General features: G+C 47.8%; 1 long non-coding RNA gene across 3 annotated transcripts; it reads left to right on the top strand.

The window, feature by feature from the left end:
- The first annotated feature begins 578 nt into the window (after nucleotides 1-578).
- On the top strand, nucleotides 579-27,408 carry LOC123616064 (uncharacterized). 3 transcript variants are annotated; one of them, XR_012504212.1, is made up of 4 exons: nucleotides 579-2,430; nucleotides 16,226-16,337; nucleotides 23,398-23,574; nucleotides 25,831-27,408. It is a non-coding gene; the product is annotated as an uncharacterized LOC123616064 (long non-coding RNA). The 3 variants fall into 3 exon arrangements; XR_006723916.2 differs by having other exon boundaries at nucleotides 23,398-23,578; XR_012504211.1 differs by lacking the exon at nucleotides 16,226-16,337 and having other exon boundaries at nucleotides 23,398-23,578.

Below are 27,408 nucleotides of genomic sequence, written 5' to 3'. Positions count from 1 at the left end.
TTCAGAGAGGGATTTGAGCAGCACGAAGGGGGTTCCGGCATTTACTCAGGATAAGACCAGATGTTTTCCCAGGAGTCTTGCGTTCCTAACCACAGGCCCGATCGGAGCGTTAGGTCTCAAAACCTAAACACACCGGGCTTAATGCAAATTAAATTAGAACGGGAGAAGTAATTACCCGGGGCTGACGACGGCCCAGCGCAGGAGCGGGATGACGGCCCCTCACACGGGGAGCTGCTGCAGGGCTGCTGTTAGCGAGGTGCGCTCCTCTGACACGCGTTTCCTGGCTCGCGGGGCAGGGCAGGGCTGAGCCCGCGACGGCTTCCCGGGCTTCCCGTCCGCTTATTCCTAAAGGTGCACTTGAGAAAGCAGCTGGAGGGGCTTAAGGAGCAACTTCCTTAACAAAAGCTGCCTGACCGGGGACGCGGCCTAACGCAGCCACAGAATAAGCGGTGCCCTGTGTGCTGAAAATAGCTCTGCTGGGTGGGAGGGCAGGTGGACGCCATGCTGATGAAATGTAGGGCGGCCTGCTCCAACAGGTCACGTCGTGAGCTGAAAATACTTTCTGCCTTCCTCTCTCTTTTGGCTTTTCTGTTTGTTTGTTTCCATAGGAATTTGGCTGAGGAAGGGAGACTGAGGAGAGGGAAGCTGACGATTTACGGCATTTGCCGAACGTTGATTCATTTATTTATCTGACCAGGCACTGATCTCACATCCTGAAGATTTACTGCTCAGGCGCACAGGGTGGAGGACACGCCAGGGCGCTCCGGGGGGACGCGCGGGGGTGCTGAAGCCCAAGGCAAGGTCTCATTCCCATGTAAATCACGCTGGTTCTTGACATTGTTTTGGGCTGTGGGAGACCGGGTTTTGTTTGGGTTATATGTGAACGGACTGTATCGTAATAACAAGCCAGTCTACGACAGGATTAAACTTCATCTCCAAGAAGGCATGAGTCCTTAGACTCCGAGCTGCAGAGTTTTAGAGCTGGAAAGGGGCCTGGTTTAAGCTCCTGATGTTACAAATAAGAAACGAAGCGACTTGCCCAAGCTCATACAGCCGGTCAGCAGCTCTCCCCAGATAGAGCAGCGGCTGCTGGCCCCTTGAGAGATCGCCTTCTCGCCGGATCATGGAGAGCACCGCTTCTGAGAGCTGAGATTTCTTTGGCTTCTGTCCTGGTTTGGACAGTTTTTCTTGGACAGCCCTGGACAGTACTAGCTTCCTGGAATCTCTCAGCAGGAGGGCAGAGCCGCAGAGCACATCCTCTGCTGGTGCAACAGACGTAGCGCAATTTTCCAAAAGGTGTTCTGTCCAGCTGGCAACACGGCCGGCGCCGGAACTCGTGGAGGCGGATATGCTCCTAAAATGTGAGCTCGTAGGTGCCTCGGTGGGGAGTCACCAGGAAGAGCAACCGCACACTTTCCTGCTGAAATCTGCTGCTCTTCCCCAGTGGCCACGAGGAGGCTGAGCGCCGGAGAGACCAGCGGGCAAGTCCGCCCCACTTATTCCGTATTCAACAGGTCCTTGTGGACAGCTTTCTGTGTACCTGACACCCATTTTTACCGCGTGAGTTGACTAAGAATCAAGGCGGAAATGAGGGGGAGTTTATTTTCCAGAGCAACAGAATCTTCGAGCAGGAAGGAACATGTAAGATCACCTCTGCTTGGGAAGCCGAGTGACACAGACCCGAGTCCTCTTACCCAGGAGGTGGGGCTGGAACTCAAGTGTCGACAGTTTAGTGGGGCTCCTCCCACCACACCGGCGTCTTCCTCGCTTGATGTCTTCCTGGGGGAAACTGATTTCACAAGTGAGGATTTTAAAAGTTTAGAAGAAGTTCTGTCGACTTGGGCTTCCTTTGGATACATCTAGGAAGTCGCGTTCACACGTGGCTGGCTAGACGTGCTTTCCAGACTGGAAGCCTGCCTCGTTCCTCCCCTAAAAGGGAAAAAACTGTAATAGTTTGTATCCATTTGGTGTTAAGATAAGGAAGGCAAGGATAGCAGCTTGTAAACACACTGCCAAAGAGACGGAGAAATAAACCACGACTGGTGTGAGCCGGCTTCTCAAGGGGAATTAAGTGCAGAGCCTGTCTCTTCAGGACTTTCCCACCGGACTTGGCCACTGAACACACGTGGAAAAGTCCCTCAACACGGGACTGTGGGCTGGGACCCAGTGGCCCCCTTCTCCTAACCCCTGCTTCACGATGGGGACGGTGAGGACTAAGAGAGTGGCTGGCCCGAGGTCACACGGCCTTTCAGTGGTTTAAAGGCAAAGCTATTGATTCAGACGTCGCGTGTCCGCTCAGCTGTCCGCCCATGCTGCCCTTCAATGACCGGCTATTCCAAGATTCTCAAAAGTATGATCCACCTCAACGTCTTGACATGGAAATTTTATTCCTGGACCCAAAGAACTGGGCCACAGCCGTGTTGTTAGAAGGTAAGTCTGAAGGCTGAAATCCACGGATTCAAGTTCCAGACTGACTGTCCTTGTATTCAATCGGGCTGCCTTCCCTGAAAAATCCAAACTTTTAAGTAGCTGTGTGTATGTTTAATTGCTGTTTAGAATTTAGTCAGCTCCCTCCACGGAGAATCTAAATCCCAGCAGGTATCTGGACCAAAGTACAATCTTTGCCTAATCTAAGCTTTCACTTAAAGCTTTCTATAAAATATGAATTTGTGAATGGGAGTTGATGGCCAGAGGCTGGGGAGTTACAGGATATTGAATGAGCTGTCACATTGCCATAACCTGATTTAGATCCGCAGAGGCAACTGTGACCGGAATTTTCTGGGCTGAAACGATGATGGGAGAGTTATACATAGCGAGGTTATGGCAGATTCGCCTTGGGAGTGACTGTAAGGGCAACGGATTGTGACGGGAGGTGAAATGTACGTGCGCGTGACGGCGTGCTTCCAGGGAAGGACGTTGCTGGGGCAAAGGGGGAGATTTATTTGGAATTTTAAGGGCATCGAAAATTTCAGAATCAGAACACCTTGTAGCAGGTGCATTGAATCTTAAATCATGAATTAAAAAAATCCAGTCACATGGCAGTCATCGCAGTAGCATTAGCTGAGGAGTTGATTTAAGTGATACGTCTTAGAACTTTTTAGGAGTAAAAGCTTACGTTGCCAATTCTGTGGGCAAACTTTGGCCAAGGCTCCACATTTCCAGAGGAAGTCCGACCGCTGGTTAGTAGGTGCCGGGCACCTGAACAACCCGCGGCGCAGCTCAGACCCCCGCCTGTGAGCGGGGAAGTGATCGCCGGGAACTTCGCGACCTCCCCCGCTTGTCTTCCTCCTGTGCCCTGGCTCTGAGGGGCGCACAGCCGCCCGCCCCACACCCGCCCCCGGGGTCACTGCTTCTGCCCGATGCTGCCTCACTGGGTCATCCTGATGGGAGGAGGCCGCTGCCCGGTTCTGGGGCCCCCTCACCTGCCCCCAGTTCCTGCGTTCTGATGCTGCACCTTTGCCCCTTCCTCAGGCTGGGGGGTTGTGGTTTAAATCACTTTTGTCTTGTAACCCACGTGTAAATCACGCCCTGGAAATACGATGTCACTGCAGTCATTTCCTCATTAATAAGTCAGGCTTCTGAGCTGCTGCTTCAGATAAGCCAGCTGACAAAAGAGCTACCATCACCTTGCGGTCAGCCTCCTCCCGCTGGGGCTGGGGTGCAAAGACCGGACCAAAGGCCGATCACGGAAACAGAAGATTTAAGCTTTTGTTCCCCAAATTCTCAAATTGTACTGTTTCATCAGCACCTCAGCTACCTGGCTGAATGTGACTGTTTCATTTTTTTTAATTCATAATTCATGATACAATGTTTCTTCTACATGTTTCTCTGATCTGAAATTATCTATGTTCTTAAAATTCCAAGTTTAACTCTTCATTTTTGTTCCCAGAATTATTCCATTCTTCTCAACTCTATGGTCAAAAGAAACTCTTGGGAAAGCAAAGACTAAAAACCAAAAAAACAAAAAGACCGGAGATACAAATCCAGTGAGATGTCAAACACATTCAGGTCCAGACTGTCCACCCTAAGCCTCGTGAGTTACAGTGCCCACAGCTGCTTTTGACTGAGCTTTATTGGCAGCCAGAGCCAGGGCCAGGGCCAGGGCCAGCCTGCGGTCTCCTGTGGTGTCTGGTCTGACAATTAAGCACATACATATATCAGTGAGGAGGTTTAATTTGATTAGGTTTTATTCATTCACGTTCGTCTATGCATTCACAAATTTACTGAATCCCTAGCAGGGCTGGTGCAGGAGAGTCTCTGCTTGAGGAGTCTGTAGTCCAGCAGGACCACAAGCCAACACCAACCATAATGAGATGTAACAATTGAGATTACCAATAAGGAACTATTTCTTCAGTTCTCATCAATTTATTTATGTCGCTGGGGAAGAAAAATGGAAAACGTGGGAATTACTCAGCTTAAGAACGACTGTACCTCAACAGCTCAGTCAGCCACGTGGAACCCCAAACGTATTTTCTTCCACGTTAGGTCACAGAAATTGCAGCTGAAGGACTTTTTTTCTACATTGCCACATACATTTAAGTCCTGGTGGCCGTGAAGAGGGGAAGGGTAAGAAAGCAGAAAGCAGGGTAAGAAGGAGGACAGCGGGGCATGAAATGGTGGCAATAACTCAGCCTGACCCCCGGCACATCCCCTTCCGTCTCTGAGCCTCAGGTTCCTTGCTGCACAGGAGATAGCACTCCGCCGCCCTCCGGAGCATGCCGCAGCTGCCGGGGGTCCAGCCCCTCTTTCTCGAGCAGGACCTTTCTGCAGCTGCTCCATTTTCCAGTGCCCTAATTTACAGACTTCCAAACTTCTCCACCCACATTCGCTGAAGTTAGCCATTCCCAAATGACCTGCCTTTCCTCTCCAGCCCCTCAGAACTCCGGTTAACTCAGGCTGCTGGCTCTCAGCTGGCTCTCAGGAGGCAAGCAACCCGATTGAACCCACTCACACCAACGCATGAAGGGCTTGACCGTCTCTGAACTCCCCTAGAGTTAGTTGCATTAAAAAAAAAAAAATGCTTATTATCCAAAAAAGCATGTCTCAGTGAGGCGATCTCAGCCAGCGAGCCAAAGTGAAGTCAAAACTCCGCGCACAGTTGGGGAAAGATATTTTTGGGCCGGGGAAGGTCAGCTCATTCTGTGCACCTGTCCCTGGTCAGCTCCACACGGCATTTCCTTTTTCACAGTCTCGTTCCTTTCTTTACTTCTGAACTTCCAATTTCTCTAAAGCTTTCTGCCCACCTGGAATGGCTTTTTTGGCTGTAGCACCAGGGGTTCCAAAGGTGAGGAGACGAAGGAAGGAAGGGGCGTTTGCACACGCTGCTCATTTTTCTGAGTCATTTATAGGTAGGGCTCTGATTCTGCGGTAATGGCTCTGGGATGGTGGACATGTGAGTTTGGAGAGAAATGTTCTTTGGCAGTGAAAGTCCACATTCAGGGAACTTCTAAAGACTCTCCAGTGGCCCCAGGAGTACGTTTTGTAAGACTGATTGACTTACAGATATTTGTACCAAACTGTCAACATTTTGTATGTGAGCTGGCATAGATCTTGGAGATTTATTTTGTCCTCATTCCTTGTTTTAAATACAAGAAAGCCACAACCCAGAGAAGTAAACGTGAGCAGCCCCTGTAACGGCTCCTGTGCCCTCACTTCCTTTGGCTCTTGGCACAGCTGTGAGGACACACGTGGACCCTCAGTGGTGAGGTCTGTCCATGGTGCTTCCCCAAAAACAGGTTCCTCCCCCGAGACGGCAAAGCAGAGGACCAGCTACAGGGCAGGCTGTCTGCCGCGCGAGAAGCCTCCGCACTTCCAAGCTCAGATTGTCAACAGGGGCGTCTGGTAACACCACTGGCTGCCGCTCATGGTTGGAAGCAGTTGTTGGAAGCGGTGGAAATGGCACCAGAGCAGCAGTTGGGGGTGTCGCCCCATTTTGGGCAGGGCAGTTGCAGTATACCACGACCCCTGACATTCCTCGTTCATACACTAATTAGGGAAGACATTTAATCTGAAGAAAAGGCTAAGGATCCTCGACTCTTTTGGTCACAGCGCGGGCGGGGAGTGTCAAACAGGGTGATCTACGTCGAAATGTCTCATAAACTGGAAGTGTCTGCAAATGGCTGACCGTTTACGCACGGCTTTTCACTCCACCCTTCCTCCATCAAACTTGACTCTGTCTTCCTTCCAGCTGGCACAGTTCTCAGGATGTCAGTCCCCTCACAGAAGTTCAGATTTTTATGGCTGGAACTTAAATGCACTGCCAGGGGGAGTGTGGAGGGTCAGAATCAATGCTCGGTGGATTTCTCGTTATCAGCTCCTTCAGATTGCTCTGAAAAGTGCAGGTCAGTGGGCAGATGCCCTCGTGCCTGCTGGGGATATCTGACCCTGAAAGTAGTGAGAAAATTAAATTAAGATTTTTACTGTGCCCCCAGCAAAAACAGTTACCGAGCCAGTCAAGTGTTAGTGTGTCTGAAGCCTGCAGTCATAATTGTGTTACTAGGCAAGTTCTTAGAACGAGTGTCTTCTTCTTAATAAAGTGTTTTAATTATATTGCATAATTCTTGATCTCCCATGGAAAATGCTTCGTTTCTCCCAGTGAATCTTTGAATTTCCACTGCTCTCTTGCTTGGCATTTTAATTTAATCAAACACTAGTCATTGCAAAGAAACTCAAGAAGAACAAAGTCATTTTCTTTGCTCTGCTCTTCAGCATTCCAGTACTTGATCCGTGCAAATTCCATACATAAACAATGACAACTTCCCCATTATTTGAAAAGTATATAGATATGTGACCCAGTCAATTATGGAAACGATCCAAGAGTGCATTCATTTTGGAGTTACCCACTTAATAACAGAGAGCATATTAACTTTATTTTTAATGTATCTGTTTAGAGATTTAAAACTAAATTACAGCCATTTGTCTAATATTTTTGTGAAACATGTTTCAAGGCTTTCTGTAAGTACTTCAAAATGTCTCTAGGGATCTTGAGGATGCCTGTTACCAAAACTGCCACAAACATTTGTAACAAGTCACAGAACAGGAATCTTCTTGCTGCAGGGTAGGGTTTGCCAGTCGGATGTAGGTCTGGATGGGCAGGAAATGGGAAATTAGATCACGGACGGATAATCCTCCAGAGCCCAGAACCCCGGCAAAGACAAGGTAACGGTGACGTGTGTACAACAGCCAGGGACCAGGAACTTCCTGGGGACAGAGTGACACAGAGCCTGGCAGGTGGAAGAGGTCAGCTGTCAGAGACGTGAAAATGGAGCAGTCATGGTCAATGAGGGGAGTGGTTGGCCACACCTGTGGCCACACGATTCTGGCCACACCACATCACTGAAATTTAACTCAACTTGGGCTACTTTGCAAATTTAATACATGCTGTGGAGCTTCTCCCAAAACATGTTTTTCTGCAATTTGAGGGCACTCCTGGCTCGCTGATGGAACGCCCCAAGCTCCTAAGTGTCCATGGACCCCAACATAAAAACTTTCCTCACCGTTTTTAGTTAGGAGATCTGTGTCTTGCAGGCATGCTCATGGCTGAAGGCTAATTATCATACACTGAGTTTACCTGATCCTTAAGATAAATCTGAAAGCTCCCAGGTTTCTGGTTCCCCTACTAACTAGGGATTTTCATAACCTCTTGCTGCTCCTTTCACTTATCTGAAAAACCCAAAGCAATGCAAAATTGCTTAATTTCCACAAATTTGTGAATTTCCAGCTTTCTTCCTGTTACTGATTTCTAGTTTCATACCATTGTGGTTGGAAAAGACCCTTGGTATGACTTCAGTCTTCTTAAATTTGCTAAGACTGGTTTTTGACCTGTCATATGCTCTGCCATGGAGAACGTTCCATGTGCTCCTGAGAGGATGGGGACTCTGCTGTTGCTATTTGGAATGTCCTGCGTACGTCTGCTAGGTCCGTTTGGTGTAAAGTATGATTCATGTCCAGTCTTTTCTCGTTGATTTTCGGTTTGAATGTCTATGCGCTGCTCAAAGTGGGGTTTTGCAGTCGCCTACTGTTATATATATCTTTCTATTTCCCCCTTCAGATCTGTTAGTTTTTGCTGAATACATTTAAGAGCTAAGGTGTTGGGTGCTTATATATTTGATTGCTATGTCTTCATGATGAATGGACCCCTTTTCATTATATAATGACCTCCTTTGTCTCTTATTACACTTTTTGGATTAAATCTGCTTTGATATAAGCATAGCTACCCCATCCTCCTTTAGTTTCCATTTGCATGGGGTATCTTTTACTGTCCCCTCATTTTGTGTCCATGTGTGTCCTTAAAGCTGAAGTGTGTCCCTTGTAGGCAGCATACAGTTGGTTTTCGGTTTTTAATCCATCCAGTCACTCTGCATCTCTTGACTGGAGAATTTAATCCATTTACATTTAGAGTAGTTATTGATAGGTAAAGACTTACAAATGCCATCTTACTGTTTTCTGGCTGTTTTGGAGTTCTTGGTTCCTTTCTTCTTCTCTTGCTGCCTTCCTTCATGAATTGATGGATTTCTGTACTGATATGCTTTGAGTCCTTTCTCTTTATGCTCTTTTGTAATCTGCTATAGGTTTTCACATCATTGTTACTGCCTCTTTAGTGGCAGGAGCTGGTTCAGACAGGCACGTAGAGATGGAGACCAGAGTAGGCAGCAAGGGCGAGGCCCAACTCTGAGTGCACTCATAGAGGGAGGGGAGTGACAGAGAGAGAGAGAAAGCCAATGTGGTAAAATTGATGAATCTCAATGTGTCAACAATTGATAAATCTCAGTGAATGGCATTTTTCAACTCTTTAAGTTTGAAATGACTTCAGAGTGCTATTAGTTAAAATATGTTAGCTGCTATTTGGAAAAAAAAAAAGTAAAAAACAAAACAAAACAAACGGATGAAGAAGCACCTCCAGGGACCACTGGATTCCATGTGACACTACATTCACCTGAGTAAGAGGAACATTTTGTTTTTTCCCAAATATCTCTCAGGAAGAGTGGTTGTTCCAGGATCCAAACCTAAACCTATCAAATTCCATAGCCTATGGGGTTTTTAAAATTAATTTTCACAATCAAATACATTGTTTGTTATGTTCCTTATTTAAAGATTCAGGTGCCAAATTCTAGTCTACTCAGAACTAGGAAGAGATGTCTTTCTCCTGCTGAGTCATGGTAGCTTTACCAGCTGATGCCCCTGAAGACATCCTCCTTCGGGATTTCAGTCCCAAGCACAGCCCGGGGCCAGGCTCACTCAGTTAAGTCCCGCTCTGTTTCTTAGAAAGTGTGTAAATTATCTAATCCTTTTAAACTCCACATCCCACATCTGGATTAAGTGAGACAGTGCATGCAGAGCAGTGAATAGATACAACCACTCAAAAAATACAACCTAATATTTTCATAACATTTTGTTAATAATTACTTAGTTTAGGCTTGATGTCATTGTTAATCTCTCTTATCTATGCCTTTTGATGAACAAAATTTGGGGGGGGGTTTGTGTTTTTTTTTCTTTTCAAATTAGTCACCAATGGCATTTGTTCAGATAGGCTAGGTTATATTGTAACAAAATCCCTGAAATTTCCGTGGCTTTAGCAGAAAAGACAAAACCCCTGTGTAGCCCTGTTCTGTCCTATGTCCCAGGGGATGTGGTCTCCACCCCTTGTCGCTGGCAGCTGCTGTGGCCGGGAGGAGAGGACCCCAGGAATCCCACGTGGGACGTCCCTCGCCCCCACCAGGAAGGGCTCGGGCCATTTCCGTGGCCTGCACTCAGCCAGGGGCTGCAGAGACTGCCTTCCACAGGCCCCAGAGCGGACGAGGACGGCTGTGACCATCCCGGGAGTGCCCCATGTTACTTATTTGCTGTCTTCTTAATCTAGCTTTAATGTAGTTTTGGTCTTTGTGTGTGTTTGTAAACCACTCCAAATCTTTATCATGAAAAAGTGCCTGTGGAAAATGACCTCCTAAGATTTTTATAGGGAAATTGGATTTGCTCACCCTTTTGCTATTTATGCCTCATAGCATGATGTTATTGGAGGATAATTCTTTGACACTTCGAGAATTTACATCTATTGTGCGTTGTTAGTTTCAAGGGATTTATGCCTGCAGAATGTCGTTGTCTTCCAGAACTATTCCACCAAAAACTCTTCCTCCTGACACTCAGTTATTAGCACTGTTTACATTCTCTGTGGAAGTAAATATTTCTGGATGTAAACTTAATCGGGAAGATTAATTACATAGAGCAATGATGATAACGCAGGCTTTCTTAAAACCATTACACCAGACACTTGCGTATTTGTCAAAATCCAACCTATTTGAAGTGCGGTTGGTCACCGTGGAAAACAAACGGGCGTAAAGCCCTCGAAGAGAGCTGGTTGTACAACTTAACACGTGAATAGTGCCAACAATAACTAGGAAACCCTCCCAAGTTTATGATTTCAAAAATGGAAGTAATGTGGCTCAGTTTGAAAAGGGATTCAGAACATCAAATACTTAATCTCCTTTTTTTGAGAATTGGTCTGTAAACATGATGACTCTCGGATTTCTTACTTTTGATCCCATGGGGTCAGAAACATAAGGGACGTCCTATTTCTCAGGATATTTTGACATTTCAGTTTCAAATCCTCCTGAGAAACAGACACGGTGGAAGCGGATGAAGACAAAGGGCTGTATTGTTGTGACTTTTAAAAAAATCTTTCTATTAAATACGAGAGTGACTCGATCGTGCACTCGAGCTGAATTTGGGTGCTCAGGGCATTAAGTGGCGGGAAGGTGGGGCCGCCACCTCCCACACCGGCGCGGTGCCTCTTTCCTCAGAGGGGACTGGGCGAAGGGAGGGGGCGTGGCATGGAACCCCCAAGCCCGCACCTGCGGTGCCGTCTGCTTCTGAAGTGGCTCTGAGCTGCTCTGTGCTCCCTGCCTGGGGTCCCCTCCAGGTTCAGGCTCCCCACCGTGCTGCTCCCCTTGTCCCCTGTGGACCTGCCCCAGGCGAGCGTCCTCCCCGGGGCTGAGAGGTGCTGGACAGACGCTCGCCGGCGGCCTCCACAGCCTCTCCCCGGGCCCCTGGGAGCTCCGCGTCCCAGGGGGCAAAGTCCCACATCCGTCTGCAGTCCCTGCGGCCAGGCTCGCCCTGCCTCTGCCTCCCAGCCGTGCTCCGCCTCCTCGTCTCCTGCGAGCTGGCCTTCTGCCCCGGCCCTCGAGGTCCGTGCTGGGGGTAGGGCAGAGGGGAGAGGAGGATAAAGGTGAACGCTTCACTATTTCGGTGACGACTCCGTGAGCTAGCGGCCACACGCAGTGAAATCGAGAACGTTGGCAAACATATTCCTCCTCCATTTCCACAGAACTTGCCTGTTCGTCTAATCAGGTCGGGCTGCGCAGGTCATTTAGGACATGTTTGCAACTGGGACAGGTTCCGTCTGGAAGCAGGCGGCTCCGTGGAAAGGGGCCTTCGCGACTGGAGGGAAGACTGGTGCTCGTGTGTGACGTGCTGCTCTGACTCCTGACCTGGTTTCGTGCCTCCTCTTCCTACAGGCACAGCTGTGCGTTTTCAGCTGGAGCTGGAGCACTCGGTATCCTTCTCACGGGTTGCCGTGCGTGCTCGGGCAGGCTGGTCTACAGGAGCCCTGGACTGTGAATTTCTCAGTCACTGCCCGTTTAATTGGTTTCATCCCGGTCTCTTAAAAAAGTGACCATCCTGAAGGGCACGTCCAGCATGGTTATTTGTAGATAGTGCAGTGGGATGATTAACCGGTGGGAAGCAGGACGCCTGGGACCGCCGCGGTACCACCGCCGCTCGTCGTATCTCCTAATTGTGCGACGCTGCGCTTCCTCTTCCGAGGCGTGCTTGTCTCAGATCCCTGCGCGCGCCGTCAGCAGCTCCTGGGAGGGACTGCGGCTCACACCTTCCTCTGCCTTAGCATCTGCGACCATGTTTTATATTTGGCTGAATCTCAATAAATATTTTATGGATGAATTAATGGTTACCTTGTAAAAGTGTCTACTCAGCCATAGCAACTGGCTTGTCTCCATGGGCTGGGCATATCCTAGGGGTGTCAGAGCCCGAGAGTCTCAAAAGGGGAGTTTAAATAGTTTGTTTCTTGATGGTCTTGTCCTTGGCATTTAATCTTAGGTTTTCGGCCTGACTACAGAAGCCATAAGGATTAGTTTCAAATAATCCTGACAGTTGAGAGCAGGAAGGATCTCAGACGATGGGCCAAGGGTCCAGATTCAGAGCTGGAGGACCTGGGAGGGTGAGCCTGGTCCCAAGGCTCAGACTCACCGTGTCCAGGAGATGAAGAGCCTGGACCCATCCCTTCCTTCCTGGGGCTCTTGCCTCCAGTGGGCGCTAACGCAGCTGAGCCTGCCTCCTCTCCTTTTAGTATTGACTCTGTGGTGGCTTTTTACTGGAGATAGCTAAAAATAATATAATTTCAGGTTTGTATTTTAAAAGTATACTAATCAAAATCCCAGGCATATGACAAAATATCCGTGTGGTCGGGAGTGTGTGTGAGTATCAGTGTGAGAGTCCAGAACTCAGGGTCCCGTTCACCCTAACCCTCTGTGCGAAAAAGCCAGGAGGTCCTACCTGCCTCCAGATTGTGAGGAATAGGAAGGAGTACATCTGAAGGAAGTACCTCAGCTTTAGAAATTAATCTTATCATCCGTAGGAAGAATGTTACATGTTTAGTGTATGTGGCAATTTAACTCTGTAATTTCTCCTTTTTGTTTATTTCTAAACCAAAACCCTGTACTAAGTAGCTCTCACCTGGGGCATCTGCCCACAGCCCTGACCTGTTTTCTCCATGCGAGCTGGCAGACGAGGACAGCTGACCCCTAACAGGAGTCGTTCTTTGTTTCTTAAGTTATTTTGATTATTTAAGTGTGGCTAATGTTGGCAAATATAAAGCTCATTTAGAACTGAGAATTTCTCCCTTCTTGATTTCTTGATCGGTTTTATTATAGAAAAAGGTGGAAATGACCTGAAATAATATATCAATATATCAATACCAGATACCAATTCCACAACATGTGGCAAGTTTAACCTTGAAAATAAAATTTAAAGAAGTTCTCAGTACGTGCATTTTCTTTTTCACAAACTCCTTTTAATCGCAGGTCGATCTTAGTTTCCATATTTCCTGTCTATTTTTGCTACTCTATTTAGAGTTCTAAGTTTCAACCTCCCTGCAAGAAATACACTAGAGTTCTTCTTGGGAGAATTGTGGAAGGGGTGTAAACATTGGCTTATGTTTCTTCTTTTCTGGGGTTAGTGGGTTTTTTCCTGTTGTCATCTCTTTGGGGACAGTCAAGTACTGGGCTAAATTTTCATTATTATTCAAAAAGAAGGATTTTTTAATTGATAAAAAGCCTAACTTGCCCTCAACAAAATGAGTTTTGCTAATTAAAAGGCTCTCATTTGAAGTCATTGTTAACACCTGTCGAATACCAACCAAACATCTGAGTGTTTACCCTTGTGTTTCGTGTTTGTCCTGTTTCCTCTGAAGGAATGGATGATAGTACTGTGGTTGCTCTGTGTGCAAAGTGCCACATTCCTAGGAAGAGTGCTGTTCATCAGCGGAGCCTGAAAACATGTGGGAGAACTCAGGGGAAGAATGAGTTAAAACCAAAAGAAAAAAAAAAAAAAGAAAATCCTGCCCCCCCCATAAGTTTTAAACCAAGTTAAAAATAATATTTAGTCGTCTGAATACTGGTAAATTATTATTCAGTGACCTAACTGAAACTTTAGAGTAAATCAGTGAGAATTAACACAATTACTCATATAACTACAGTGTAAACTAAGATGATGATAATTTTAAAAATCAAATCTAATTGACAGTTGTCACTGAATCTTGTTCCTTCAATGGCAGGCTAGCCTGTATTATGCTGCTTAATTCACTCTAAATTAAAAGTAAACTCCTATTCCCCAAAGATAAAATTATTTATAGTGCAAGTAAGGATTATTCTATTTCCTGAGATGTGTGGGATTTCTCCTACACAGTTCTGATGCCTTCTGGGAGAAGATCCCCAGAGCACCATGGCAGAAATCTTTCCAGGTCCAAACCGCCCCTTATCACCAGGGAATACATGTGCTCAGGCATCCATCCCATTGCTTCCTTAAATGGGTCATGTGAGCAAGAAATCGGGTTGTGTTAGTAACCGTTAAAAGATGTATATGCTGAGTGTTCTGGTACTGAGTTTGGAATCTGCAGATACTAATTACTGTGTATAAAATAGATAAACAGCAAAGTCCTACTGTGTAACACAGGGAACCATATTCAGGACCTTGTAGTAACCTATAACGAAAAAGACTGTGAAAAGGAATATACGTATGTTTATGTATCACTGAAACATTATGCTGTACAACAGAAATTGACACGTTGTGAAATGACTACTCTTCAATAATAAAAAATCTTTTAAAGATACTGAAAATAGAATTAAATATTAAAAAAGTTCAAGCAAAAAAAAGATACTTACGTTGAATATACTGATCAAGAGACAATGTTCCCAAATAGTAAAACAAAAATATTATTAAAATATTTTAGATACAAAGGTTAATAAATATATTATAAATCATGTATTTCATAAACATGTGGCAGGTTCTGTAGATTTGTGAAAAATCTTACCATGAAGACTTTTCACTGCCAGGAGCAAACGCGAGGTGGTTTGTTTCATGAAAAACGTAATTTTAGGCACAAGGCTGGATGGCTTTAAAGACACTCTCCACATGGTCCCTCACAATGTCTGAGATGGTCAGACCTGAAACCCAGGGTGTGAGCGCTGTGTTCTGTAAATGAGGCTTAGAGAAAATGCTTGGGGTGTTTCTATTAGCATCGCTCACCTTTACTGACCCGCGTGCTGGGTGTTCCCTTGAGCACTGCACACTTCACTGTTTCTTACAAAGGCGCTGAGGTCGTTAGTACTGTCTCCATTTTACAGGCAACACTAGCTGAGGCACAGGGAAGTTCAGCGACTCGCTATCTGTCTCACAGTCACCTGGGAGATCCAGGACTCCAGACGGAGCGACTGGGCTCAGGGTGAGGTCACCACGGGGCTTTCTGTCTGTGGAGCAGGGTAGTTACTTCCGGAGGCAGTGGAGGCCAGGGAGGGAGGGGCGGTGGGTGCAGCTAAAGCAAAGCACAAACGGGGAGCTTCCTCCAGGTAATGTTCAGCCTTTCTTTTCTACAGCATAGAGGAATTCATCCTGCTTCTTTACTTGGAAATATAGACCCTGAGTGGGAACACATCCTTTATGACCCCAATTTAGCAACAGCCTCAAGCTGTTCCTAACTTCAGATTCCTGCGTGACTGACTCAAACTGACAGTGATGAACAAATCTGGGCTGACACTTTACCAAAATTCGGGTTATTTATCTCATTAATATTTTTCTTTAGGCAAAATATATTTGTTATGCCCTTTCTATTTATAAAATGGAAATTGAGTCAGAGGACCCTCTGTGACAGGCAGCAGAGCAGCAGAAGACAGGTGGTTTAGATGCCCTTAAGAGGACGCCTTAGCACAGTTTGAAAAGTGCAGTCTCTTTGTCAAAAGATGTAAGTCTGATTCGGGCGGTGCTCCCTGTTACCACTTTGGTCCTCTGCACAGAAGTGGCCTGCATTTCTAAAGCAGGGCTCCTGCCACGCGCGCCACAGTCCCACACGCAGCTCCTGAGAGCGGGGATGTGACCAAGCTGCCGCACTGGCTTCCTTTCTGCTGACCAGGCTTCTCGAGGTGTGAGATTGAAGCTGCAGTCCAGCCCCGAAGCAGAGGTCTGGGCTGCTGGCGCCACAGCTGTTTGTTCTTCTTTCAATAACTCCCTTCATGGGCCACCTTATGGAGAATCTTGTCAATAAGCCATGACTGGTGATCTGTCCCTTCCATCAGGAGGATTCAAATATACTGAAAATCCAAAGATGAACCCTGAATATACCTTTAACAAAGTCCGAACATCGTTTAACAAGCACCCTCACGGCAGGCTTGGTGCTTCACCCGAGGTGTGGGCTCGCCCATCCTGGTCTGAGTGGGTCCGAGTGCGGAAGGATTTGAGGGAGAGTCGATTTTTTTAAAAAAGGTAATCATTCTCGAAAAGGAACATTCTTGAAAGAGGAAGTTTGTGGTGAGGCTTTATGACAAGTTTAGGTGTCCAGATGTCTCCTGTGACAAATGTCAAATTTATCTCCATTACCTCTGATGAGTTAGCAAGAGCATTTTGTAGATCCGAAGACATGACCTCAGCTTCATCTGGTTTACAGGTAAATGCTGGTAAGCAGAGGCCCGGGGACTGCTGTTCTGAAGCACTTCCTCCCCAGGCCCAACACGATTCCTTGGCTTCTCCCCGACTGCAGCCTTTGAGAACTGAAGAAGGTAATTATCATCCTCGGAGACGCCATGCTCAGAGGACCCGCAGGGCCCTTGTGACGTGGGTCGTGTCTTTGGGCATTTTAACCAAGCCCAGGAGGAGGCTGGTGACATCCTTAATTCACGGGTTGGGTCAGGCACGCTCCTGGGCCCTTGGTGTTACGTCCGCCTGCCCCGTGCTTGCTTCTCTGTTGTTCACAGTGTCAACTGAAATAAGATGCACAACCTAAAAGTTGAGACTTTATTCAGTAGACTTTCTGAGTACTCGAGCCCCCGGAGGCAGCCTCTCAAATCCCACTAAGAGACTGTCCGCCCAGGCAAGGGCGGAGTCAGGATATATAGAAGTTTTTGCAACAAAGACTAGGTAGTCAGAACATCAAAAGATTACTGTTAATGGAAGAAAACCAGACATCTCAGGTTAAGGAATTTAGCCCTCTTCTATGGATGGGCAAGTCTGGGCCCACTGAGATCACGCCATTGATGCACACCGAGCTCTCTAGGGCCAGTGTCCTATCTTCCACATCCTGAGTCCCCGCAGGGGTCATGGCTGGGGGTGGCAGCAGATGCTGGGGCACCTGCTGGTCTGCATCCTGAGTTCCCTCCGCTCACCGTCCGGGGCGGCAGTAGCGGCGATGACTTGATGGCCGCAGCGTCCTTTATGCACTGATGTGGCTGCAATACTTATCATTCACAACAGCCACACACACATCACAGCACCGGCCGCACTGGCTCTGGTGTGTCAGTCGGTGTCTCAGTAGGTGGTGGACCAGGTGGGGGCGTGTTCAGTTGCAAGGTGAGGTGCTAAGGCTCTGCTGAGAGAGGCCGAGGCTCTGCTCCAGGGCTGAGAGGAAGGGAGGGGAGGAGCTGGGGGCAGAGGAGGGAAGGCAGGGCCTCTGGCGGGGTTGGGGGGCTCGCAGGTAGGAGTGTGGGGTCAGCGGGCCTTGTGTGGGGGAGGGGAAGGGATGGGCAAAGCTTAGAGCAGTGACTGCCTTGACTACCAGGTTAAAATGTGGCTTTGCAAGCTGGCGAAGTGTGACCCCATGCAGAGCCGACCCTGGGAGGCTCAGCTTCACTTCCGGTGACCCTCCCAGGACACAAGGCCTGCAGGCGGTTAAAATAAATTCCAAATTACAAGCAGAGTAACTGTCAGAAAAAAAATCCTCATTTACAAAATGGAATGAAAAAATAATTCCTTCTACCATGGTACCAAGGCCTCAAATTTGTGACCTGCAAATTCCTTTTTCAAAAAGCACTTGCGTTTATTCTGAGTCCATAGGGGATGCCAGGCCTGTGCTAAGAGTGTGTGACCACGGAGGAAAGCAGTGAGTTAATTCTCCTCCCGGAGGCCTAGTGAGCAAGCCTTCCTAAGGGGAGGACCCTTGCAGAGCCCAGGGTTGGGCGGATGTGTCTCCCATTGGGCAAAAGCAGTAGATCTGGCTCAGAAAGCTGCGTGGCTGCAGACGCCGAGGAAACTCAGTGCCTGCAACTGGAGAGAGATATCAAGCATTCCTTTCCATGACTTCTTTATATGGAAATAAACTGGCCGACCAACCCATTGAACTAGGGTCCCAGTAAATAGCCTGTATCTTCAGTCGCATGGAGGAGATGCTCTTTGAAAAGTTACATCTGACCAGATTTTACATTCTCTGTTGTATCCAAATGCGCAAAAGGGAGGTTAAAATTCTAACTGGAAATGCTTTCTGTAAAATTCCTCCTCAGTGATAAAATTAGGTAACCGTATTCTTTTCACAGACCATTTTTCCTTCAAGATCACACAAGGGTTTTCAGATGCGTTGTCTTCACTGTCAAGTGTAAATCTTTGGTGCCGGACTGAAGACAAGACTACAGCGAATGAGAAGAATGTGCAGATAATAACCACCCACAAGAAGACAAAGGGATTCGCCTTGAACTGAAAAGATTAAAGAGACTAGACTCATTTAATCCTAAGAGAATGGTTATTTAATGACAATCTTCATATGTACATATGCATGGTTGCCACACAGGAAATGGCCAGTAACTGTTTTGTGCCTTTATGTGAAAAAAGTAAAAGGAAGCAGTGAAACCGAGCAGCAGCAGAAAGGATTGAGTTCAGACTTGAAGCAGGACCTTGAGTGAGGGCTGACTGCGTGCGGAGGGGTCGGAGTGCCTTCTCCAGAGGCGGGACGAGGCGGGGCAGGCCGCTGTCTGCTGGCCTGCTTCAGACGTGGTCTTGTCTGACGGCAGCGCCGATTCAGTAAACTCAAATATTTGCTCAGGCTTCTGGTACTTTAGTTTATTCTATTTTATGTTATTTTGGCATTTAAATTTGTGAAACAATACTAGATAGCATTAGAGCATGGGAAACACAGAGTCAGCGAGAACCACTAATAAATTTACTTTTGTATATGGCTGGTCTGAGAAATTCTCTTCCATTTATACGAGGCAGGTAACCCCTCAGATAAGTGGCATTTTCAGATTTTCTTTTGAAATGATTTTTTAAAAATGATATCCTAAAAGAAATTGGGAGAAAGATGAATTAACTAGTTGGCATGATTGACTCCTTAAAATAAATAATATTTCAAAATAGAATTTTGGATAGTAATCGTTATTACTACAATGGAATGCTTGGGATAAAATTTAGAGTAACATGTAAGTAGATGACAAGGCATTTTTTAATGACTTGTTTTTAGAGCAGTTTCAGATTTGCAGGAAAACTGTGAGGCTAGCACAGAGGGCTCCCAGGCACCTGGAACCCAGTTTCCTCTAGTAATGATGTCCTACCTAAGTTTGGTGCATTTATTACAATGAACCAATCAACACTGATGTATTAGTGTTATCTAAAGACCATCTTATTCAGATTTTCTCAGTTTTCATCTAATGTTCTTTTTCTGTCCCAGAATCCCATCCAGGACGCCGCGTCACGCCAGGTTGTCGTGTCTCCTTAGGCAACCCTTGGCTGTGACAGTTTCTCACTTTCCCTGTTGAGATGATCTTGACAGTTTTGAGGAGCACAGGTCAGGTATTTTGGAGGCTGCTTCTCAAATGGGGTTTGTCTGTTAGTTTTCTCATGATTAGCCCAGGGTTACAGCTCTTGGGAGGACGGTCACAGGGTAAGGTGCCATTTCGCCACCTCACATCCTGGCGCATGCTGTCAATCTGACTAATCACGGTCACGTTGACCTCCGTCACCTGGCTGAGGTCAAGTCTGTCGTGTTCGTCCGCCGCAGAGTTCCTCTTCTTTTCTTTCCCCCTTTGGCGGGAAGTCACGACGCGCCTTCAGTAGCAGGATGTGACGCGCTGCCTCCTCCGGAGCAGGGTGTCCGTGTAAATTGCTTGGAATTCTGCCTGGGAGGTATGTTTCTTCTATCTCATTTATTTATTAAATCATGTATTTCTATCAAAATGGACTCAGATATTCATTTTACACTTTGAGTTATAATCCAAAAGCGGGAACAGTCTGAACAGCTTCTGCTCAGGTTGGGGAGCTGTGGCCGTTGGAGCTCTGCAGGCTGGCTTCCTGCGTCTTTGATGTTCCCTGGCCCTGAGTTTACTCTGGACGCCCCTTACTTTATGGCAGTTCAGGATACTCGACTCATCTTATGTTTCCTGCCTCGGTCCTAGAACCAGAAACTTCTGCAAGTATCGCTGGTTCCTTTTATCGGAAAATGGTACTCGGAAGCAGGCTGGGTACCAGGTGTGCTCACTGCACTGTGCACTGTCGCTCCAGGGCCCCGAGGTGACAGAGGAAGGAAACATGTCTGTGTACTAACTGCTGGTGCCCGTGTACTTACAAATATTCGTGTACAGGGCCATGTGTGTCTATATTCAGGTAAATATGACTTCACTCCTATGTCTCTGACTCTGGGCTGTTGCCACGTGGATCGTTACAACCTCCTCCCTCAGCTCACCTGTAGACTCCGGCCCTGTGGGGGCACTGGCTCCCACCGCCACCGCTCACTGATTCACCGTTCAGCGCTAGTGCACACGCGTGGTGGTGTCAGCTGTGAGCCGGGCCCGGTGGGAAACCCCCATGAGAGCCCAGGGCTGAGGGGCCGCTCCCTCGGCCTCCCGTCTCACCCAGCCCGCGCGCTTCCAGAGTCACTGGGGTCGGTGCCTCTGCCCCCAGCCCCCTCACTGAAGTCGTTTCATTCATTTGTAACTGTTAGATTCTTCCCCCCCGCATTTCATATTCTATCCTGGTATCTGCCAAACTTCTGAGCAATTTTTAAAAATTAGACGCATTAAGGTCACACTTAGTGCTGTAAACATCTATGGGCTTTGATAAGCACCACGTTCTAGAATTACATTATCACACAGAACCCTTCCACTGGCCTGGAGTGTTCCCGGGGGGTCACCTTCTCAGACCTTCACCTCTTCCTCCAACTCACGGCACCTGCTGGTCTTCTGACCGTTGCTGTAGTTTTGCCTTTTTTGAAATGCAGTTGAATTGAAATAACATGGCATGCTCCTTTTCCAGACTGGCCTCTTTTGTTCACCATATGAGTTTAAGACTCCTCCCTGTGTTTTCATGACTTGCGACCTCAGTTATCTCTACAGCTGAGCCGTGCTCCCTACACGGAGGCCAGAGTTAGCTGATCCATTCACCCGCTGAAGAACACCCTGGTTGCTCCCGGTTTTGGTGACTGGGAAGAAAGCTGCTGCAACAATCATGTGCAGGGTTTTGTGTGGATTCTTTGTATATTTTGGACACGAGCCCTTTGTCAGATGCATGCTTTACAGCTCTTTCCTCCCAGCGTGCGACAGCGAGCTCACTGCCAAGCTCACGGGCACCTGCGTTTTCTCCTATGTTCTCTTCCCGAAGCTTTGCTGTTCTGCATTGTCTTCCACCTCTATGATCCGTCTGGAGTTAATTTTTGCGAAAGGCATGAGATCTATGTGTAGGTTTTTTTTGTTTTTTGATTTTTTTTTTTTTTTTTGCACAATTATTGCAGAACCACCTGTTGAAAACCAACAGGTTTACTTCTATAATCCTGCTCAGTAAACACACGTTTCTACTTCTTAGAACCCAGTTACCATTTCAGAAGAGAAAGACATCTTGGCAGAAGAGGATTCCTTCTGGTCAACTGGCTGGGGCCTTCCGCTCTCAGCTGCTCCTTCCAGGCCCCCGGGAGCGGCAGCCGGGGCCGTGCCGGCCGGGGGAGCGCGTGCCACACTCTGAGTCCGGCTGGTCGGGTGCCTCTGGGCTGTCGGGGCCGCGTTAACTTTCAGTGTTGACTAGTCCAGGAGGGTGTGTTGAGTTAGTAAAGGAGGCGGCTCAGGGAGCAACCCGGAGCCTGGGGAGCGGGGTAAACCCCCGCCGCCCTCTCCCGCACTTGGACGGCGCGGCTGACGGCTCTCGGGGCCGCTGGGGGGGAGCTCACCCCTGCAGTCAGACGGGGTCCCAGACTTTGAGTCTGGGAAGCGGCCTGTGCTCAAGGCAAAGATCCAGGTTTCATCCTGCTTGAGCGGAAGGGCACGATTAGAGGAGAAAAATGGCTGCACTGGGAACAGAAGACAGAACTGCGCTTCACCTGGGTCTGCCTCGCAGTTAATCGCTTCTCAGGAGGGACAGTAAGCCTTTCTGCCCGGCAGACAGGCTCGCGCTGTTTCAGCCCAGCGTGGGCTGCGGAATGGAGTCGATGATTAGATTTTTGCATTAGTCATAGAAAGACAAGGTGCGTATTATTTTCCCCTGCGTTTCCTCATGAAATATAAACTATCCTTCCACGGGGTATTTGCTTAACCAGGTCATAGGAATTCTTAATTTCGAAAGAGGAGGAAACGGCTTCTGAGAACCAGGACCAGCACATCTGAGACCTCTGCAGGTGCTTCTCGTCCACAGGAGACACCTGTCTCCCTGCCCTTCAGCAGCATCTTCGCTCTTCAGCTCGGAAACGAAGTCTGTGACAAAGCATTACTATGAAATTTTGGTTTCAGAAGAAGACTGCATTTGTATAGACAGTAAAAGTGCCATTAGTTTGTCTTTAATAAGCTTCAAACATAATCATCCAAATGATGTTCTGCAAAAATAATTGGAACAAAATTATTCAATACATTTTTAGGTGTTTGCTTATATTTAAACTTGTCAAAATTCATAACTTAAAAGTATTATGGATTCAAGGAATGTTCCACACTGTCCTCAACTCTTGCTTTCAGACTGATTTTTACATGTGGAAGTGTTTTAAGAAAAATTAAAAAGGGCTTACCAAGAAGGCTTTCCTAACTCTGATAAAACTCTGAAATGCGCGCACTCTTGTCACGTGTGTGACTGAAAGATGAAAAGGGCCCTCCTTGTTTCTGATATATTTTTAAAAATCTCATGTCGGTTGCATTTTGTTTGTTCTGTGTTCACTACTTTTGGTGCCCGGGATGTGAGTGCGTGTGACCCAGTTTCCTTGCAATCTGCACCTTTTGGTTGGCTGTTTCTGAATGCAGTTACCAAGAGCTGAGAAGTTTTCTAAGGGGATCTTGTTGGAGAAAGATGTCCATCTCATAGAAAGTAGGGAAATGCCTCCTTTACAGAAGGTATGGGCCCATCTTGAGATTCACAAAGCATTAACATCTCTGTAAAAATCTATAAAGCGTTCCTAGACGAAGCTGTTTTTGGTTAGAAGCCCATTAAGTCTTGATTTCTACGCACCCTTTGAGATGCTTGCAATGTAGTTGTTGGTCTCGTATTAACACACAAACTTCACTTACTGTGTGCCAGGTACCTTCAGAGCATCACTGCTTATCGCTCAAGACAATTCTGAGACTGAAATGGCTGGAGTTTCACTTACAAATTAATAATAATCTCCTGTAACGCACTTCAGGCTGTCTCTTAATTTCCTTTCCAAGTAGGCATGTGGTTTTAAACTCAGCTCCCTGTCAGTCTTGACAGGCAGTATTCACGTGACTCGAGTGTGTCCCGGCTCCTGACCTCAGAGAGGACATCAGAGGGGCAGTGCCGTGGACCGCTGGAGCAGGGCCGCTCTTCAGAGCCTGGCTGAATTTCGGTGTTTGTCCAGCTTGCTCATCAGAGACCGCTGTTTCCAGCTGCACTGCAAGCTGTCCCAGAGTTTAATTCCCTGCTTATTTTTTTTTTTAGTAATCGTCCAACCAAGCACCTCAGTAACGTGCCAAAGTATGAGGGAGACTTCACACCTCAGCTGGTTCACATCTGCAGGGAGAGAAAGCAACTGGCAGCTGAATCCAGCCTCACAAACCCCCCGGCTTGTCAGCCTCCCGGGGACTACGGGGCAGACCCGGAACCGCCGAGAGAGAAGTAGGTATGAAATGACACCCGAAAGCAGTATGCTACATGTTCATCCATTAGTCTGTTGACACTATGTTTAGAGAGAGGTTTTATACAGCTCATGGATTAAATCAAAGCTTTCTACAAAGCACCTAGGCAGAAGGATGACGCGTGTGCGGCACTGACGCTGTGTGGTGCGTTCACCTTCGCCGGGCAACACGAGGAAACACCTTCACCATGTGTACAGTCGTTACCCCTGTCGTTGCGTTAGCTTTCCAAAGACATCAGATTCAATGGCAGAGTCTTAACTGACATGAGTATTTAAGGGTATCCTTAAATAAAAAGTGCTGCCAGAAGAACATAAAGATCTATCAAGCACTCAGCACACAACAGGCACTAGTCTAGAATTTGAAGGTGCATCGGGGGACAAGACAGGACAGGCAGAGTCTTGGCTTCTGTGGAGTTTGGGCTCCTTCCTCGCTCTCCCTCCCTCTCCCCCTCTGTATGAGGTTAGTAACCTGATGAGCACGTCTTTTGTATAAAATTAGACTGTCGTAAGCGCTGCCCAGAGAATTAAAACTGGATTGCTTGACGGGGAGCGACACCGTCTCCTCTACGGACTGAGGAGGGAACCCCTGGCCTCGTGCAGGCCGCACGCTGCGCGGTCTACTGCAGGCTGGGTGGTCGGGGAGGGGGTCTGTGGGCACATTCAAGCCCATTGAGACACGAAGAAGCCAGGAGCGTGAGGGTCTGCACCTGGATCTAGAAGAGCGTTCGGGGTGGGAGCAACAACTAGTCTACGAGTCCCAAGGCCAGCGTGAACTTGGGGGAGAGCAGATGAGAAGCAGAAGTGTGTGCAGAGAGCAGGTGATGGTGGGAGTGACAGGGCAGGAAGAGGAGAGGGAGGAGACGCCATGCAGACACTCACTGGGGTGTGTGTTTGACACCAGGCGAAGCATTTTGCCCCCAGGAACTTCTGTCATCTTCCTCGCAGCCTGTGCAGTGGGCACTTGCCCCATCCCCGTTCGTGTGAAGATGAGGGACCCTGACTCAGAGTGTCACAGCTGGGCTCGGGGCGCATGGGGCCGCGTCCGCAGACCCTCAGGGCACGAGCGTGGACTCCATCGGAGGTGTGTGGAGGGGTTGTTCTGGAAGGCTTTACAAAGGAGGGCCATTTGATCTGCCCTACACTGCAAACGGACGGTCGGGGGAAGGAGGCAGACAAGTGTGGCTGCAGAAGGACTTCTTGGGAGGCAATGGTGGAGTCAGGTTTGGGGTCATGGGGTCCGGTCCCAGCACGGCCATGGTCGCAGTGCATGTGTGACTGGGTTTGGGGTGTGTTTTGGAACAAAGCCAGCAAGATTTGCCGACGGAGTCAGTGTGAAGGTAAGGGAGAGAATCAAAGACAACTCCTAGCTGTTTGATTTAAGTAAGAAGAGTATGATGAACGTCCGCGATGATCGTGGTAATTGTACATGGCGGGCATTTGGTGTTGCCTGAGTGTGCCGGACCCTGTTGAAAGCACCTGTACCCGTGCTGTGTTGAGTCCTCAGTGCACCTCTGCGCAGGTGCGTTACTACCTCTCGACCTCACAGATGCAGACGCTGGCGTGCTGAGGGAGTGAATGGCTTGCCCAAGGTCGCACAGCTGGTTAAGTGATGACCCAGTCCGCTCGGCCGTGCAATCTGTCTGCGTAAACACCGTCCTCTGTGGACCCTCCTTTGCTAGCAGGGGGCTGGGCTTTTCCTCTGGGGAGGGAGGAATTCAAGAGTCCCGCTGTGGGCTATGATAACCTGGCGAGAGCCTAGAAAACCCACGTGAAGATGAAATCAAGCAACTGGAAAGAGGGATTTGAAGTTCTGCTGAGAAGTGAGGACCAGTGACCCAGGTCTGGACGTTATGAGCGCGTAGATGGTGCCCACAGCCGTGAATCTGGATTGTACAGCCTGTGACAACAACCGCTGACACGTCAGGGCCCCTTCCACGGGCCAGGCGCGGCTGCGAGGGCCTCGCGCACACTGGCTGACTCAGGTCTTCACAGCAATGGCCTGAGTCAGGGCTGTTATCTAACTACTGTCATCCTCATTTTCTTTGGTAGGTTAGGAAACTGAGGTTCCAGGGCCTTATGCCCAAGGTCAGTCAGCCAGGAAAGGTGACTTTCAGTGTGCCGACCGAGGTAATTTAAGTTTCATGCTTAGAATATAGTAAGTACTCAGAAATGTGAGGTACTATTAGTGGTGGTAACTGCCGTCATCTCTGTGGTGATGTTTTTACGTGTTTTGGCAGAGCCCAGCTCAGGACCCAACAGATGAGCCGTGAACTGTGTGAAAGTCTCAAGTTGGTGAAGAAAAAGCAACAACAACAAAAAAGAATTCATCTTTCACTATGAAAAGAACCCACGGATGTGCACCTTGGAAAAAGGGTCATTCTGAGACAGAAGAAGCAGGATTTGGTAAAAATGATGGTTTAGGACCAGACTGCTCTGTGCTGCGGCCCCGCACACTTGCACACTCACAGGCAGATGAGTGGAATGAAAGCATTTTCTCGATTCTTACAGTCCAGACCATTGTCTCGCCTTCCTCTGCGCCCAAGAAGGGATTCTGGATGCAGGGCTCTCGCTGACTTTTCCTTAAGCCCCATGGTGCCACGACCGCCTTCAGCGGAGGTGGGATTTTAGAATTGGAAAAAACAGTTTCCCTCGAGGGTCGAAGTCAGTTTAGCCTGGGAAGTTACGTGGTGTGCTGGTGACAAAGGACACTTTTCCGGAGCCTTGTTTCTCCGTCTCCCTTTTCTCCCCGAAGAGGCGTTTCTGTTTCTCAGTCCGTCTGGCCCGAGTGTGATGGTGTCCCTGCAGGTGCTCCGTGCTGACACCAGACAGATTTCCCTGGGTGGCAGGGCTGAGGGACCCCCTTTCCTGAGTCATCCAGAACAAGACAGGCTGTAACACCCACTGGGGATATAGCCTGTGAGAAACAAGGTTGCCTAATGACTTGTTGCACCTCCGTTTTCTGCTTTTCCACAAACGGCTGGTACTATGACCGTCATGGTTACGGACGCCATCTTTTTTATATACATCATACTTACTGTTTGGTTCGGATTTCTCAGGGGGTGAGAATGATAGTTTTTTCAAAAAAAAATCTTGCTTGGATGCTTTGGGATTTTGCAGCTCAGGGTTCACGTGGCAGAGGTGGCATCAGCCTTCTGGCCCACTGTGGATGCGCTGACGCCGGTGAGCCGGAGACGGGAAGGGGCGCGAACGCACCTCCCAGAAGGGCAGGTCGGTGTCAGCTGCGGTATCCACTGAGGTTACAGGTTCAGGTCTGTACGGAGGAGAGTCTTCATTGCTTTAATTAAAATTTCTCTTTACTGAAATAATACTCATTTATTTTAAAATTTCTATTTTAAAACACATTTAAAAATCAATACCTTGTGACTTTACTACAATAAATAAATTTTTAAAAATGAAAAAAATAAAAAGTGAAAACTGTTCAAAACTCAAACAGTCCTTCAAAGCTTGTCTTTCAAAACAGCTGTCTTCTGTCCACCCCTTCCAGCCCCAGAATCTTCCTTCCCAGAGACAACCGTCTTCATGTCCATCTGATTCTGCCTGGGCCTCGTATTCCTGGATACATGTTATGGAAGATGATCAGCTGATCTACACAAACTCTTCACTGCAAGAGGATGTCCATTCCCCATCTTCCCAGCAGAAGTACATTATGTTGAAAACTGTGCTTAAATTAACATTCAGTGTTTACAGTCGTGACTGGGTGGAGATTGTTCCAGGCTGAGGCATGCATCCGGGCTTGTGGGCTGTGATGATATCTGATGTCTATGATTTTCGTCTTAGAATTAAAGTGTCTTTTA

Source organism: Camelus bactrianus, chromosome 35, assembly GCF_048773025.1.
Source record: "Camelus bactrianus isolate YW-2024 breed Bactrian camel chromosome 35, ASM4877302v1, whole genome shotgun sequence".
Taxonomy (NCBI): domain Eukaryota; kingdom Metazoa; phylum Chordata; class Mammalia; order Artiodactyla; family Camelidae; genus Camelus; species Camelus bactrianus.
The sequence above is the reverse complement of the archived record's forward strand: the minus strand, read 5'-3'. Positions and strand labels throughout refer to the sequence as shown.